This window comes from Haliaeetus albicilla, chromosome 27 (genome assembly GCF_947461875.1).
Source record: "Haliaeetus albicilla chromosome 27, bHalAlb1.1, whole genome shotgun sequence".
Taxonomy (NCBI): domain Eukaryota; kingdom Metazoa; phylum Chordata; class Aves; order Accipitriformes; family Accipitridae; genus Haliaeetus; species Haliaeetus albicilla.
The window spans coordinates 12,179,756-12,192,617 of NC_091509.1; positions in this window are offsets into that span (position 1 = coordinate 12,179,756).

A 12,862-nucleotide genomic window follows, 5' to 3' on the forward strand; every position below is an offset into this window, starting at 1 on the left:
CCATTTCCATCATCTTCCTTCCCACACGGTTCTTAGAAGTTTTATTCAATGGAGGGCAAGACCCTGGCTAATTGGTCTTTTTACTGCACCTGGTAGAGGGCTAAGAGAGAAAGGGAACTTGTAATTTATATGGCTGGAATAGCAGCATTCATGTTGCTTCCTTTTTAAGGGAAGTAGCTGAAAACAGATACAGTAAAATACTTTCCTGTTTTGCTTCTAATTTAAGAGAAAATGGTGAGTGACAAAGACATTAAAAATGTCATTTCCTGCTCATTTTTGTTTCTTTCCCCTAGCTTAAGGTAGTTGTGAAATGCCACAATTGCAAATTGAAACGGGCTATGAAAAGTAAGCTATCAGAGATGTCACACCTCAACTCCATATGACCAACTTTTAGCAAAGTGGGTTAAAGTAAAATATGTCTTTTAACAAAGAGTTCTGTGTGTGTTCAGTATGAGACCTCGCTCAAGGAGCCACATAACAGCAACTGTAAGAGACACCAGGGACACAAAGTGCTCTGTGTTTCTCCTCAGCTGCTTTATGGGATTTGTAGTTTCTGATATATTAAATATGGGTCAAAGCTCCATGGGAGATACTAAAAAGCACTCTGCTTGATAGCAGCCTTGCTTTTTTCACTCCTACTGAATGTTTGAATGTTTCTGTCACAGTTCTGAAAAACACATACAAAAGCTTGAGTTCATATTGCATCAGAATAAACCTTGTCTTCCCCTTTATCTGTCATCTGAGTTTAATCGTTCTCCATTTATGTCATTGCATTGATTTCTGGAGCCACAGCTTGTGTTGTGACACTCTTAGGGTGATGATTGCTGTTTAGGGAGTATCAAGTATGCTTAGTATAGCGTAGAAACAGAAAAGAAAGTGCAGTGCACTTAGAGGTGCTTACAGGTCTGCCCTAAGATGCAGCTCAGAAACAGAAAATACAACAGGCAAAGAGATGCCACCTCCAAGCAAAGCACTTGTGTTGCTTTAAGCAGGTCAGCAATCCCACAGAAGTCAAGTGCTTTGTTGGATCAGAGCTTCAGAAAGTTTCACGGATAAATCTGTCTTACAGAGGCACTTGAAGAGAGGGGGAACATTTAAGGAGAGACTGCTTTGAGAGGGAAAATGAGAAGAATGGGAAGGAAATGGGCTGGAGTCAGACTGGTACAGCAGCATCACAGCAAAAAATTTAACTAATTTAATTTAAATTTAATTTAATTGTGTGGAAACATTTGAAGAGGGGAGAATGAAACATTCTCAAAATGACAGGGAGGGAAGCAGCAGCATTTTGAACAAACTGAGCTGTCAACAGAAAGAGAGAATTCCAAGAAGGAGTAACAAAACTAATAAAAGAAGGTTCTTTGCTTTTGCAAGAACACTGTTGTCACAACCATTGGGGTTCTGTGGAAAAGAAATATATAAGACAAATTGTGACTTCTTCAACCAATTTCAACACCACTCTTACACAATCACCACTGAAGCCATAGATGTCAACATAGTATAAATTAGGCACATATTTGTGTCCCGTATTAAAAAAAAAGATTATATGGGAGTGAAATTGCTTGTCTGAAGAACCAGCTGCTCTGTAAAAAGAATGAAAGAACAGACTGTATATATGGGATTAAAATAAATAGTGCTGTCTTATGCATCTGCTTCTTTTAGAACATTGACATGAGCTGAACAGTTGATGCTGCAAAATTCTCTTAACTGGCATAGACATTTGCTAGTTCAGTGACTGCCTCACTCCCAGCCCCACATTTATACTCTCCATTGGGAGCACCTCATAAATCCTTCCTGGATTGTGGTTTAAATGGGCACAGTACAAAATTATGAACAAAACAACAATGCATAGGGCGCAATTAAGCTACCAACAGAGAGCACAGGAACTAATGTAAGCAAAAGAAAAAAAAATCACACAGGGAAGCTAATACATAGATTTATACCTGCTCAATATGACTAGGCCATGAGCTGCACAAGGCCTGCCTGCTTTTATTTTTCACAGCCAGTGGGGTCATTAGAGTGGCCTCCTAGCACCTTCCTGCCTGCTTGGAGAGTCCCTGGGGTGCCATGCTGTGGAGCAGGTCCTGGACCCAGGCATGCCTCATACCTATGGTAGATGGAGGTGATTTTCTCCATCCTTTCTCATCCCACCAGGGATTTCCTAGAAAACCAGGCAGGGAGCCCTGACCCTGGAGTCCTCTGTTCCACCCCAGAGAGGAGGAGCTGGACTTTCCTGCTTCCCATGTCCACTCAATCCTGAATAATGAAAGGACCAGCCTGCCCCAAGGCCACAGTAAAATAAATTCTTTTAAGCCATCTGTGTAAAGTTACTGTTTTATCTTTTCTTTCTCTGAGGTATTGATTTTTCTTGGGTCTGCATCACTAGCCTGCAGAGAACTTACTCTTCTTTTTTTACTGTCACAAAAGGAACATTTTAGTTATGCTGCAGCAAGGCAGAGAGGCTATGATTGTCTCTACAAAGAAGGAAGGTTGTTCTCTTCTGATACATTAAACAAGGGCTAGATCCCAACATGTCATAGGAAAATTGACATTTGGTTTCAGCCCGAAGACTCCAGTACCTCTATTTTAGAGAGATTTTTCTCAAGGCAATGAGTATCCACTACCAAACTACGGTGAGACTTGCTCTTAACTCACAGGCATCCAAGGAAGAACAGAATGAGGCCAATCTTTTCCACTTTTTGCCTCAGGTGAGTCAGCTACCAAGTATGGTCATAGGGTGATTACCAGTACTAAGTATAGGGTATTTATTCCTTCACACACCTCTGCCAGCCTCCAGGCTCAAAGACATTAGAAAGACAAGATGAATCTTTCAGTGCCAAATAATAGCACTTAATTTGTAATCAGTTGGCAAGTCCATACATATTTAGCCATTTGGGCATATTGTTACTGCTGTAGTTCCCTTGCAGAGAGGAGCACAAATGGGTCTTTTGGGGTGGGGGTTGATTTGTTAGGGTTTTGGGGTTTTTTTTTCCAAAGTGGGAGCAAAATGAGTAATCCAAGTGCAGATGTCCTGAATTTACTATTTTAGGCATAATGAAAGTCATGCTGCTACTAAAAAGCCACCCAGAGATGGCTCTAGAGTAAGTTTGGAAAATCTGATTAAAGACTCCCCAACTGACTAAAAGGCACTGATTCAAACTAAGAAGATTAAAACACATTTAGAAAGCAGAACGAAAGTGTCTAAGAAGAAGCCTTTTTTGACAATGGAGCCACCAGGAGTGAAATCACCAGGGAGGGAGTGTTGACAAGTAGGTATCATTCCCAAAAGAAACACCTTAGGTATCCAAATCCAGCCAAGGATCCTGGTAGTGGAGAATGCCATTATTTTTATCCTCACAATGTTGTTTGCTTAATGAGTGGAGGTGCAAGCATTGGCAGGAGGAAAAGCCAAGGTAATAAATCCCCTCCTCCTTGGAATCAACAGCAATTGCCCTCACTGACTTCAGCTACACCTGGCTCTCACCCTGAAGTACTGAGACATGGGTAATTAAACCTGAAGTGAGTTAAGGTTTTCATTTCAACCCTTATTTAACAGCATCCTGCTATTAAATATTCTGATTACAAGTTTAGAAGATAAACTAAGCCACTTAGAAATGCATCCCTCCACTCTGTTGAGTACCAAAGGTAAGTCTCCCTGAGTCATATCCTCATTTACTGTTATTTCAATGTGCTCAACAACATCTACTGAAGTTTGGCTCCCCTTATCTGCTGAATCTCTCGGCTCACTGGGCAGCAGCTCTGAAGTACCCCTGTGCCCAGAAATGGGGCTTTCCCTGGGCGAGGCAGTGGGTGCTCACAACGTGAAGAGTGCAAAGTGCTGACTCCCAACACTTCTAGCAAAAGGCTGTCAGCTGGGTGAAGAAGTCCTCCAGATGGATTCAATCTGCCAGTAGGCTGTGAAGTGGATAAAACAGAGACTTCAATTAACAGACATGTCCTGAATGGATGCAACATCATTGGAGCATGCTGTATAATGCATCCAAGCACTACAGGTAAGGCAAGAAAAGCTTAAAAACTGAGATATTTTCAGTTCCATAGCTGATAATACATTTGGGGGTTACAGACAGTTTAAAACCAAATAGAAATTAAAGGTCTAGAAACAGGCAGTGATTCAGGAGAGTCTCAAACATGGGCATCCAGCACCATTTTGGATACACGGGTGTGTTTGAGATCTCTACCCAGGCCTGGCAGATATGATCTAAGACCTAGTGAGATTTCTGAAGCAGCATCAAGAGGCAAGACAAGGTACTTTGCAGCATCTAACACAGCACCCGAATTGCTCCCTTACTGTACAAATTAGGAAATTAATTTTGAAGGTGTAGTTACAATTATCAGAGTGGCCAAATTTATATTTTACCATGAAGGAGTCAGCTCTGCAGCTGGCTAAGTACGTTCCTTTTCATCAGTGGCCAAGAAATAATATTTTCCACTAATGATATTTCTCTCACAAGTTTGCCAGCTCTAGAGTCTCACCTCATTTCAGAAAAAAGGACAGATTCACAGACCACTTGGTGTCAAAGTGTTGCTAAAATCTTTTCCTATCACATCGCAAATATTACAGCAAGAAGCAAAGAGAGCATTATTGGAACAATCTGAAAGGGGCCCTAGCAACAGAGCTGTTATGTGTAAAGCACCCAACTCCCAGAGGAAGTCATTTGGGCATCTTTCTGCCTCTAACTAAATAACACCTGAAAAATGCATACCAACACCCTTGTACTTCTGCATGCATTGCACAGCACTGCTAATTAGTTTAGCACCAGTTTTTCTTCTGAGGGAGGAATAGTGGGTGGGAAACTGTAGGCAGAGGAATGTACAGAGGGGAGAAAAAAATCTTAAGATTTGAAAGAATAGAAAAGGAGAAGAAGAAAAGAATGAGCTAGTAAAGACAAAAAAAATTCTAACGTTACAAAGCTGCAACAAGGAAAAATAATTACTGCTATGTGGCAAGGGCATTGCCTATGGAGTTATTCCTTTTCTTTGGGATCTGTGTCATCTTCCAGCTGAGCTAGAAGTAATCTAGAGGTATAGTATAGCTGAAAAGCAGATGTGGAGTGAGCTCAATAGACCACAGTGAAGTAAAACAAAACTGGTGGATGTTTATAACAGAAGTTATCCTGGTTTTAGCTCTGGCTTTTAGAAGCAGGATTGTATGCCCAGTTCAACCACTGACAGTTGCATGATGTTGAGTAGAACTTCCAAGGCATGCTGCTGAATGTTGGCTTCATGAGCACTGGCTGATAGCTAAAGTAGCAAAATCAAACAGCCTGGAGTTAGTTCTCTGTTCTTGTTCAACAAGGCTCATGTCCTTTATGATGACCACCCACAGAGATTGGAGAGCATGCTGTAGAAATCCATAGCTAGGAGCAGATATACTCCTTGATAGTGGAGGAACAACTCATTCAGGCTGACTGCTAAGTTTCTTGTGTTTCTTCTGTACTCTGTTTTTACCACGCATTACTCTGAAGTCATAGACTAGAACCAATGAACTAATGAGAAGTAGTTTTAATCCTGCTGAGACATATCCCATTCCTCAGTGTTTCCTTTGAAAACAAGGACCAGGTCACATTGCTTTTCAGCAACCATCTCAGGCAGAGCCACAACACACCATGCTCCAAGCGTACCTCTCATTTATACCCGAGTCTCAAAGGTTGCCTACATAAATATCCGTAGGAGCTTGCAGTAACTGATGTGAACTTGCCTGGTGATATTCTTAGTCACTCAGCACTGTGCTAATCCCATCCCAAGCTAGTGGATGTGCTAAGAAATGTAGGCCCTTTCACATACCACACAGCATCTTGGCCCATTCTTCCAGGTCCACATCCTGCTGGGCTGCAGGTATCCCCTAAAAGACAAAAACAAGTATGCATGTACTCAGTGATTACAAAACTGCTCAATACAGGAAGATGTGAAATACCTTGTCCTCTTATTGTCTGATTTGCTTGTATTAGTAGAAAGTAATTTAATTTATAAGGAATTCAGATACTGGGTCATAACTTTCATTTGGCAACCAGTGAATCATGGACGTTTCTTCCTGCAAAAACTTACTGTATGATAATTTTCTCCTTCATTTCCTTTATGTGAAATGTAGATTAAATGCCACTCTCATAGGAAAAGAAATGGTTTTAATGTCAATACTGATTGCTGGGGAGATCATCTTTAGCTCACCAGTTGAGAGGATGTATTATATAAATTTACTATGCACAATTGCCTCATATAACAACATGATATGTGGCTCATGAAAACAAATGTCAGCTCATGCCACGAAGTATGAAGTACTACGCACAACATTTCCAGCTGGGCAAACCACTATCAATGAATGCGCTGAACAGCTTTTGCAAGTGAAATGATGTATCAGGCAATTGAACGATCACAGCAGGCAGCTATGAACACTACCAAGAGCAGTTCCACTTCTTCAATAAGGTATGAAAGATGTGGGCTTTTCTGGGCTGAGACCGAACCTTCTCTTTAGTCCCCAGAAGGTTTGGGGACCACTACGCTTCCTGGAGTCATTGAAGAATGTTAAGCACATTGCACCATGCACTCTGCATTTGGCAGGACTGGATGATCTATTCACGGAAGAAATTTGATTAGCCCTTCTTTAAGTGTAAAGATATGGATGTAGCCGGATTTAAAGTGAATCAGCAGGTTTGATCAAATCAAATTTGAGTCTGTAAGGGTGAGGATCTTCAGCTGGTGCAATCAATAGGACCTGTAAGCAGTTCACTTGCTTGATTCCTGCAAACAATCCTGTAGGGCATTTTAGGCAAAGTGAGCAGTTGGCTTAAAATAAAAGCCATTTAGTCTGAAGATGCATAACAACAATGACTCTCTTAGTCAAGGGTTTCTTTTATTTCCAATAATATAACACTTCAATACATCAGTCCCTTGGCAGCAGCTTTTATTTTCTAATTGGCAATTCAGCCAGTGTATGCTTGTGTAGGCTCAGGGCATATATGTTAAAAACCCAAACTTTCATTGCTATTGTATACTGTCACTGCCACCCCTATGGGTGTTTTAACTAAAGCACAATACAATTCTTTGTAGTGTAGCTTTCCACAGGTCAGCAACTGAGGGTCAGCTTCACATAGAGAGCTCAAGGACCTGTTCATGACTTTAACAAATGCAAGTCACTGCTATATTTTGAATATAGCACATGCAACAATCGATATATGCCACACTGGGAGAGCTAGCGACACTAATTTTGTTGAGCAGATAATAAGTGAGAACAAAAGTAACTTTAACAGAGCAGGCAATAAGAGGGTTTTCTTTTTTTTCTTCAAACCACTGAAATTGTTAATACATTGAAATTCATAATGATTCACTGAACTCTTTGATTTGAAAGGCAGAAAGTCTAAGAGATTTAAAATACTGTTCTTTCTGAGGAGCAATTACTTGTGATTTAATCAGCTATGCATTAAAAAAAAAAAAAGATGTAGAAGCTATTTTACGTAGGAGAGCAAAATGACTCACTAAATGAACCTTCACCATAGGGAAAAAAATCCATATTACCATCAAAGTAGTGAACGTGATTCAAAGAAATATGCAATGAGTCTTGACAGTGAAGATTTGAGAGATGGAAAGTCACCTAAGTTCGTTCTGCAGCCTTCAGCCAAAAGATTTAAGACTTGATTTTACTGTCATATATGAAGGGTATCTTGAAGTTTCTTGTCAATGAGGAGACAAGCATAGCAGAAATATGCAAGTCCTTATACTAACCTCTTTGTTTTATCCACTGGCGAATCTAGTACCACCTCTCTGTATTGGCAATGACTACTCTCATCAGCTTTCACAGTAGTCACCAACTAAAAAAAACCTGAGCTGACAATTAAGTAATGTGACTGGAGAAGAAATCTGATCAAAGTAAATATGTATTATGGATAGGAAGGTAGGAGAATGCATGAAGTATATGCAGGGTTTGGTTTTTTTTTTTTCGTTTAGGCAAAAATTACCTGTAACACCAATATGGATGTATGTAACTGCTTTTTTTACGCAAAGGTACCCAGACTTTGTGCATAAAAATGTATAGGAAATGTTATATAGACACTTAGATAGACAAACAAAAATCACACGTTGATTCTTAAGGTGGAATCAAAGTTACACCCTTTTGATGCCTTTCCCCATGACTGGAAGTCCAGGAAGTACTTCAGTACAAATAGTACATGAATAATAATGGCTGTATTTAAATATGTAGGAGGCCTGAATGTCAGGTACTGTTGAGTAGACCAGCTAAAACTTATAAATAAGGTTTTCGGCTCATTGCCCAGAATGACCCAACAACTAAATGTTTCAATTATATGAGTTTATGGGATAATGCAATAACAAGTTTTATGGCTGCATAAAGCAACATTTTTTTAAAACTTGCTTTGTTGGCTAAATTGAAATGTTATGATAATTTTGTCTGGAAGAAAATACAATTTTAAGAGCTAACAACCATTAAGTAGTCACCCAATTTTTGTATTTACTGTGGTTTGTATTTCAGATAGAAGTTCTACTACTCTTGAAGGAACTAGAAAGACGATTATGCATTCATAGAGCATTTGCAAGCATCTGTCCCAGATCCACATGCACTTGATTCATCTGTGTGCACAAATAGCATGAGTTTGATAACAAACGATCAGAGCTGGTAATTAGCATAGACAGCTCCCTAATTTGCACAGGAAGTCAGCGCAGTTTAAGCTAAGAAGGTACCTTGTTGCATGCCTTGATCACAGTTGGAATTATTTGTGTCTGTGGGAATCCAGTGTATCTGAGGAAATACTGTAGATTTATTAACATTCTAGAAATGAAACAAGTGGAAGAAACTTTTATTTGATTCTCAGAATAAATCAGTTTTCCCTTTCAGAATGCTTTGAAGAAATGTTTTTACAGTATCATACACAAAATGATATGAATCATCCCAGTAAGTAATAGGAGGCACATCCTTTAGTTCTCCTGCCACTCTGTTCTTCAAGATGATCATAGCCCAATGGAGTTGTGTTTAGGGAATAAGCATGGGAGGTCGTATGGGACATCCTGGATACTATCCACCAACCTTCTCATTCATGAATAACATCTGGAAAGAAATAACAACAAAAAGATGGCGCTTTGATTTCTAATACTTGCAGTGCGTAGCTTAAAATTGTGCATTAAAACATTGCCCCTTGCACACTGACTCTACTCACCTTGAGATACGCTTCAGAAAGGTGGCGGTGGTATCTGCCTTACCGAGGGACCAGAGCAAAGAGGTATTTGTGGTGATGCAGGGGTGTCATCTGCAGATGACAAAAGCAGACAATTACTTCCCTTACTCACCTGGGGGCCATACACTGTCAGGATGAAATGGTAAGGTGAAAAGTGCTCACTTGCTGATGGATGGTCTGTGTTTTTGTCGGGTATTGTGCCTCCATAGGCTCACTGTTTACTTTCCAAAATGCCTTGGAGACTGCAACACTGAGGCTGGGACGTGTGTTCTTACTTTAACAGTGCCTAAAATGGCACAGAGGAGCCGAGTTTTCTAAGATTAAATCCATTACACAGAACAACATCTTTATGTTTCATCTTCAGCCCTTTTGGTATTTGTATATTAGATATCAGAAAGTGTTGCTATTCATTTAAAAGAGGTTTTTTCCGCTATTATTTCCTTACCCCTCTGCTTCCAATTCCATTTCTAAGCAACAGACGTGAGCATGAACACCATCATTCATCTCCAAAATTTCACAAAGATCAGAAAATATGTTCGTCTTGGCTCCATAACCCTTTTTAGGCCCAGCCTAAAATTTTGATCCAAGGCCAAATTTATTTGGCTATCAGGCTAATTCAGATCCAAGGGTTTTTTTAACCACAGGCTAAGCCTAAGCCACGGTCTGCCTGGTGGACCTATAAGTCTCCTCCATGACTGTTGTAGCTTATATTACTATGCCTGATGCATGTCTTGAATTTTCTACATTTATTACATCAGTGCATCAGAAGACAAGCTCAACCTGCAGGGCAATGACTAAGGTTTTGAGGGTGGGGGTGAATGAGTTTTCTTCTTTTTGATTGCCTTTGTTTGTTTATTTCTCAGTGCCTTTTGATAAAATTTTGATATAAATTCTATCCTGGATGTACCATTTTCTGACATTAATGGCATTTTTGTCCATCAAAGTGTTCTCATCCACAACACTCTCATCTTTAGCTTTTCTCTCTTTGATTCTGTCACTTTGCCAAAAAATGCATTAGTACATACTTGTGATATGAAGAGGACCTAAGGGTCCATTCTCATGTGCTATCTCCATTGGATTGCTCTTGAAGAGGAGAGACTGACTTTCGGAAACGCACTTAATCTATTAATAAATGTCTCAGTTACATGTACATTGCTGTTAATTCTGAGTATCACTAAAAAGATCGATTTAATGATGTAAAATAACTTTTCTATGATTTTCAATTATTAACCTCCTGTGATTCTCACATTTATTTCTTACTGCAATTCACCTCTCAAAAATATATGTCTGGTACTCAGTGGCCTACATTAGCCTTTCCCAGGGCGTATACTCAACTGCTGAGATATTTACGATAGTTCAATACCCTTAAAGTAATGGCTGTTACTAGATCTGAGGTCCTATACTAAAGAAAGGTCTTGCAAATAGAAAGACTACATCAATTCCACTTCCAGGGATAGACAGACTCCCTCCTGGCAGTACATTGGAGTCCTGCAGAGGCAACAGCCCAGAGGGATAAGAGATTTATTATGAAGGAAAGACTTTCGTGATCTAAGAGGATGAATGCTATTGTAGCAGAATTTCAGAGAATTTCTATTTAGCTAAGGAAGTCAACATGGGATGGTCTTCTATCTACATGACAGGTTGTTTTACCGCATCTTCCCTTGGTACCAAAAATACTCTGGATCTTCATCTCTTCATCAGGAGTCTTATCAGGCTTTGGGTAGCATTATGGGTAAATATCAGAATACCTTTCTCTGGCTTATCTTTGCCTGTTTGCTTCCCTACAAAGTAATGCTATTACTAGTTTAAACAGTCTTTCTTCTTAAACTTTTGTGTAGATTAACCATTTAGTGTTTCCTCATCTCATTATAATTTAAGATGTGAGATTTTTTAAAAAGTCTGTATCTTAGAAAATTTCCATCTCTGTTAATATGGTAATACTACTAAAAGTAGTATTTCTATTACCCCAGTTCCCAGGTTTTACAAGGATAAAAGTAATAAGTAATAATACAATTGAATTATTTAATTCCATAATCATTTTCAGACTGTATAAAAACTATTGAAGGAAGCTGTTAGATCTGTTAATATCTGCATGTTCATAAGCATTAGGTGAACTATAACTATAGAGGGACTGAAGCTAAAATATCAAATGTGAATTTCCTCTTTCAACTACTTAGCCCATATGAAGGACTGTGACAACAGTGCTGTGAGTAAGGGAGGTTTTGGTGTTTTAGCAGTCAATGCTGACTCAACTGCCCAGTGCTCCAGATAGATAAATAATCATTGGTGACAAATATAAACCTATTCCAGACATAACCCAGGGGAGCAGAAGTTATATAAAAGCATGAGAGATTTTACCCCTTTCTGGTGGCAAAAATAGCATGAGTTCAGCTCATCTCAGTCATTCTCTGCCATTTGCAGCCAAGGCCTCAAAAGAACAAGTCCTGAGGGTTTTGAACCACTTTTTCTCATATATCTTCCCTGGTATCAGTCCCCACTGTGAGTCTCTGGTGCTTTTCCTCCCCATTCAGCATGTCTGTCAGTGCAAGCAGGCTGCAGCTCACAAGGTACAAAATACTTTACTGGGTATCCTTGGATCCTAAGTGTCTTAGCAGAAGTGCTCATTGTTTTGTGAGGTTGAACACTTTGATTTGTCTCTAACGCTAACCTGAACAGCAGGAATGGAGTTACTTTTACAAGGTCTGAAGATATTTAGCAGTGGAGAGAGGGTAGGGCTGCAGGTTGTGGACATCAGTAAGTGTCTGTTTACATAAAAATTAAAATATTGAAAAGATACAGCATTCATGTTTGTCAACTGTGGACAAAAATCCATTATGTTCTTCATTAATTAGATCTTACCTATCTTTTCTTAGCTCTGCCACAGCTGTGCAAGGACAGAACATTCATTATATTCTCCACAGATGAGCAAAGTGTTTACGCTGTCCTTTTGCTAGCAGCAAAATGCTTTTTCCACCAGCTGAATTTATCTACCCTTTATAATTGCTCAGCCTAATTAACACTCCAATAAATAGTACACCTGCATTACCTTCACATCCCTATGTGCCCACTCTTCTGTGCTAATGCTGTTGTTGTTAAGCCATTAAAATGTTTCTGAGTTGCCCGAGTCTTCCTGGAGACCACAGCACGCATGTGTGTTGTGCTTTTCCATGAAGGATGAGGAAGATGCAGGCTGGCTCAGAACTCTGTGACACAATCTATTTTTAGAGCCTCCTTTTTCTGAGAAACTAGCTTTCCCATGGGAAATAAGTCCTTGGGGGAAAAAATCATTTCCACCTCATTTGTTAATCTAAAATATCTTTGCTTTTGGCTTCCTGCTATGGAGCACAGAACTGCTGCATCTATTTAATTTTGCAGTCTTGCTAAATGACAGTAAGATTTATTTAGAAGGAAACCAAATTTAGTCCCATTAGATTGTGGCAACAGTTACATGAAAAAGAGCTAAAAAAACCCCACCCCCTTGTTTTAGTCTTGGAAAAACTTGGTCCCTGAAACCACCAAATTATATATATATGAAAGTTAATGAAAGCACCTACCCCTAGGGTGCAGTAAAAGGTATGGCTGCAGGGGAAACCCCACAATATCTGGCACTCCTAAAAGAGGGTAACATCCTCTATGAAACTGAAACATTGCATCCAAGGAGTAAG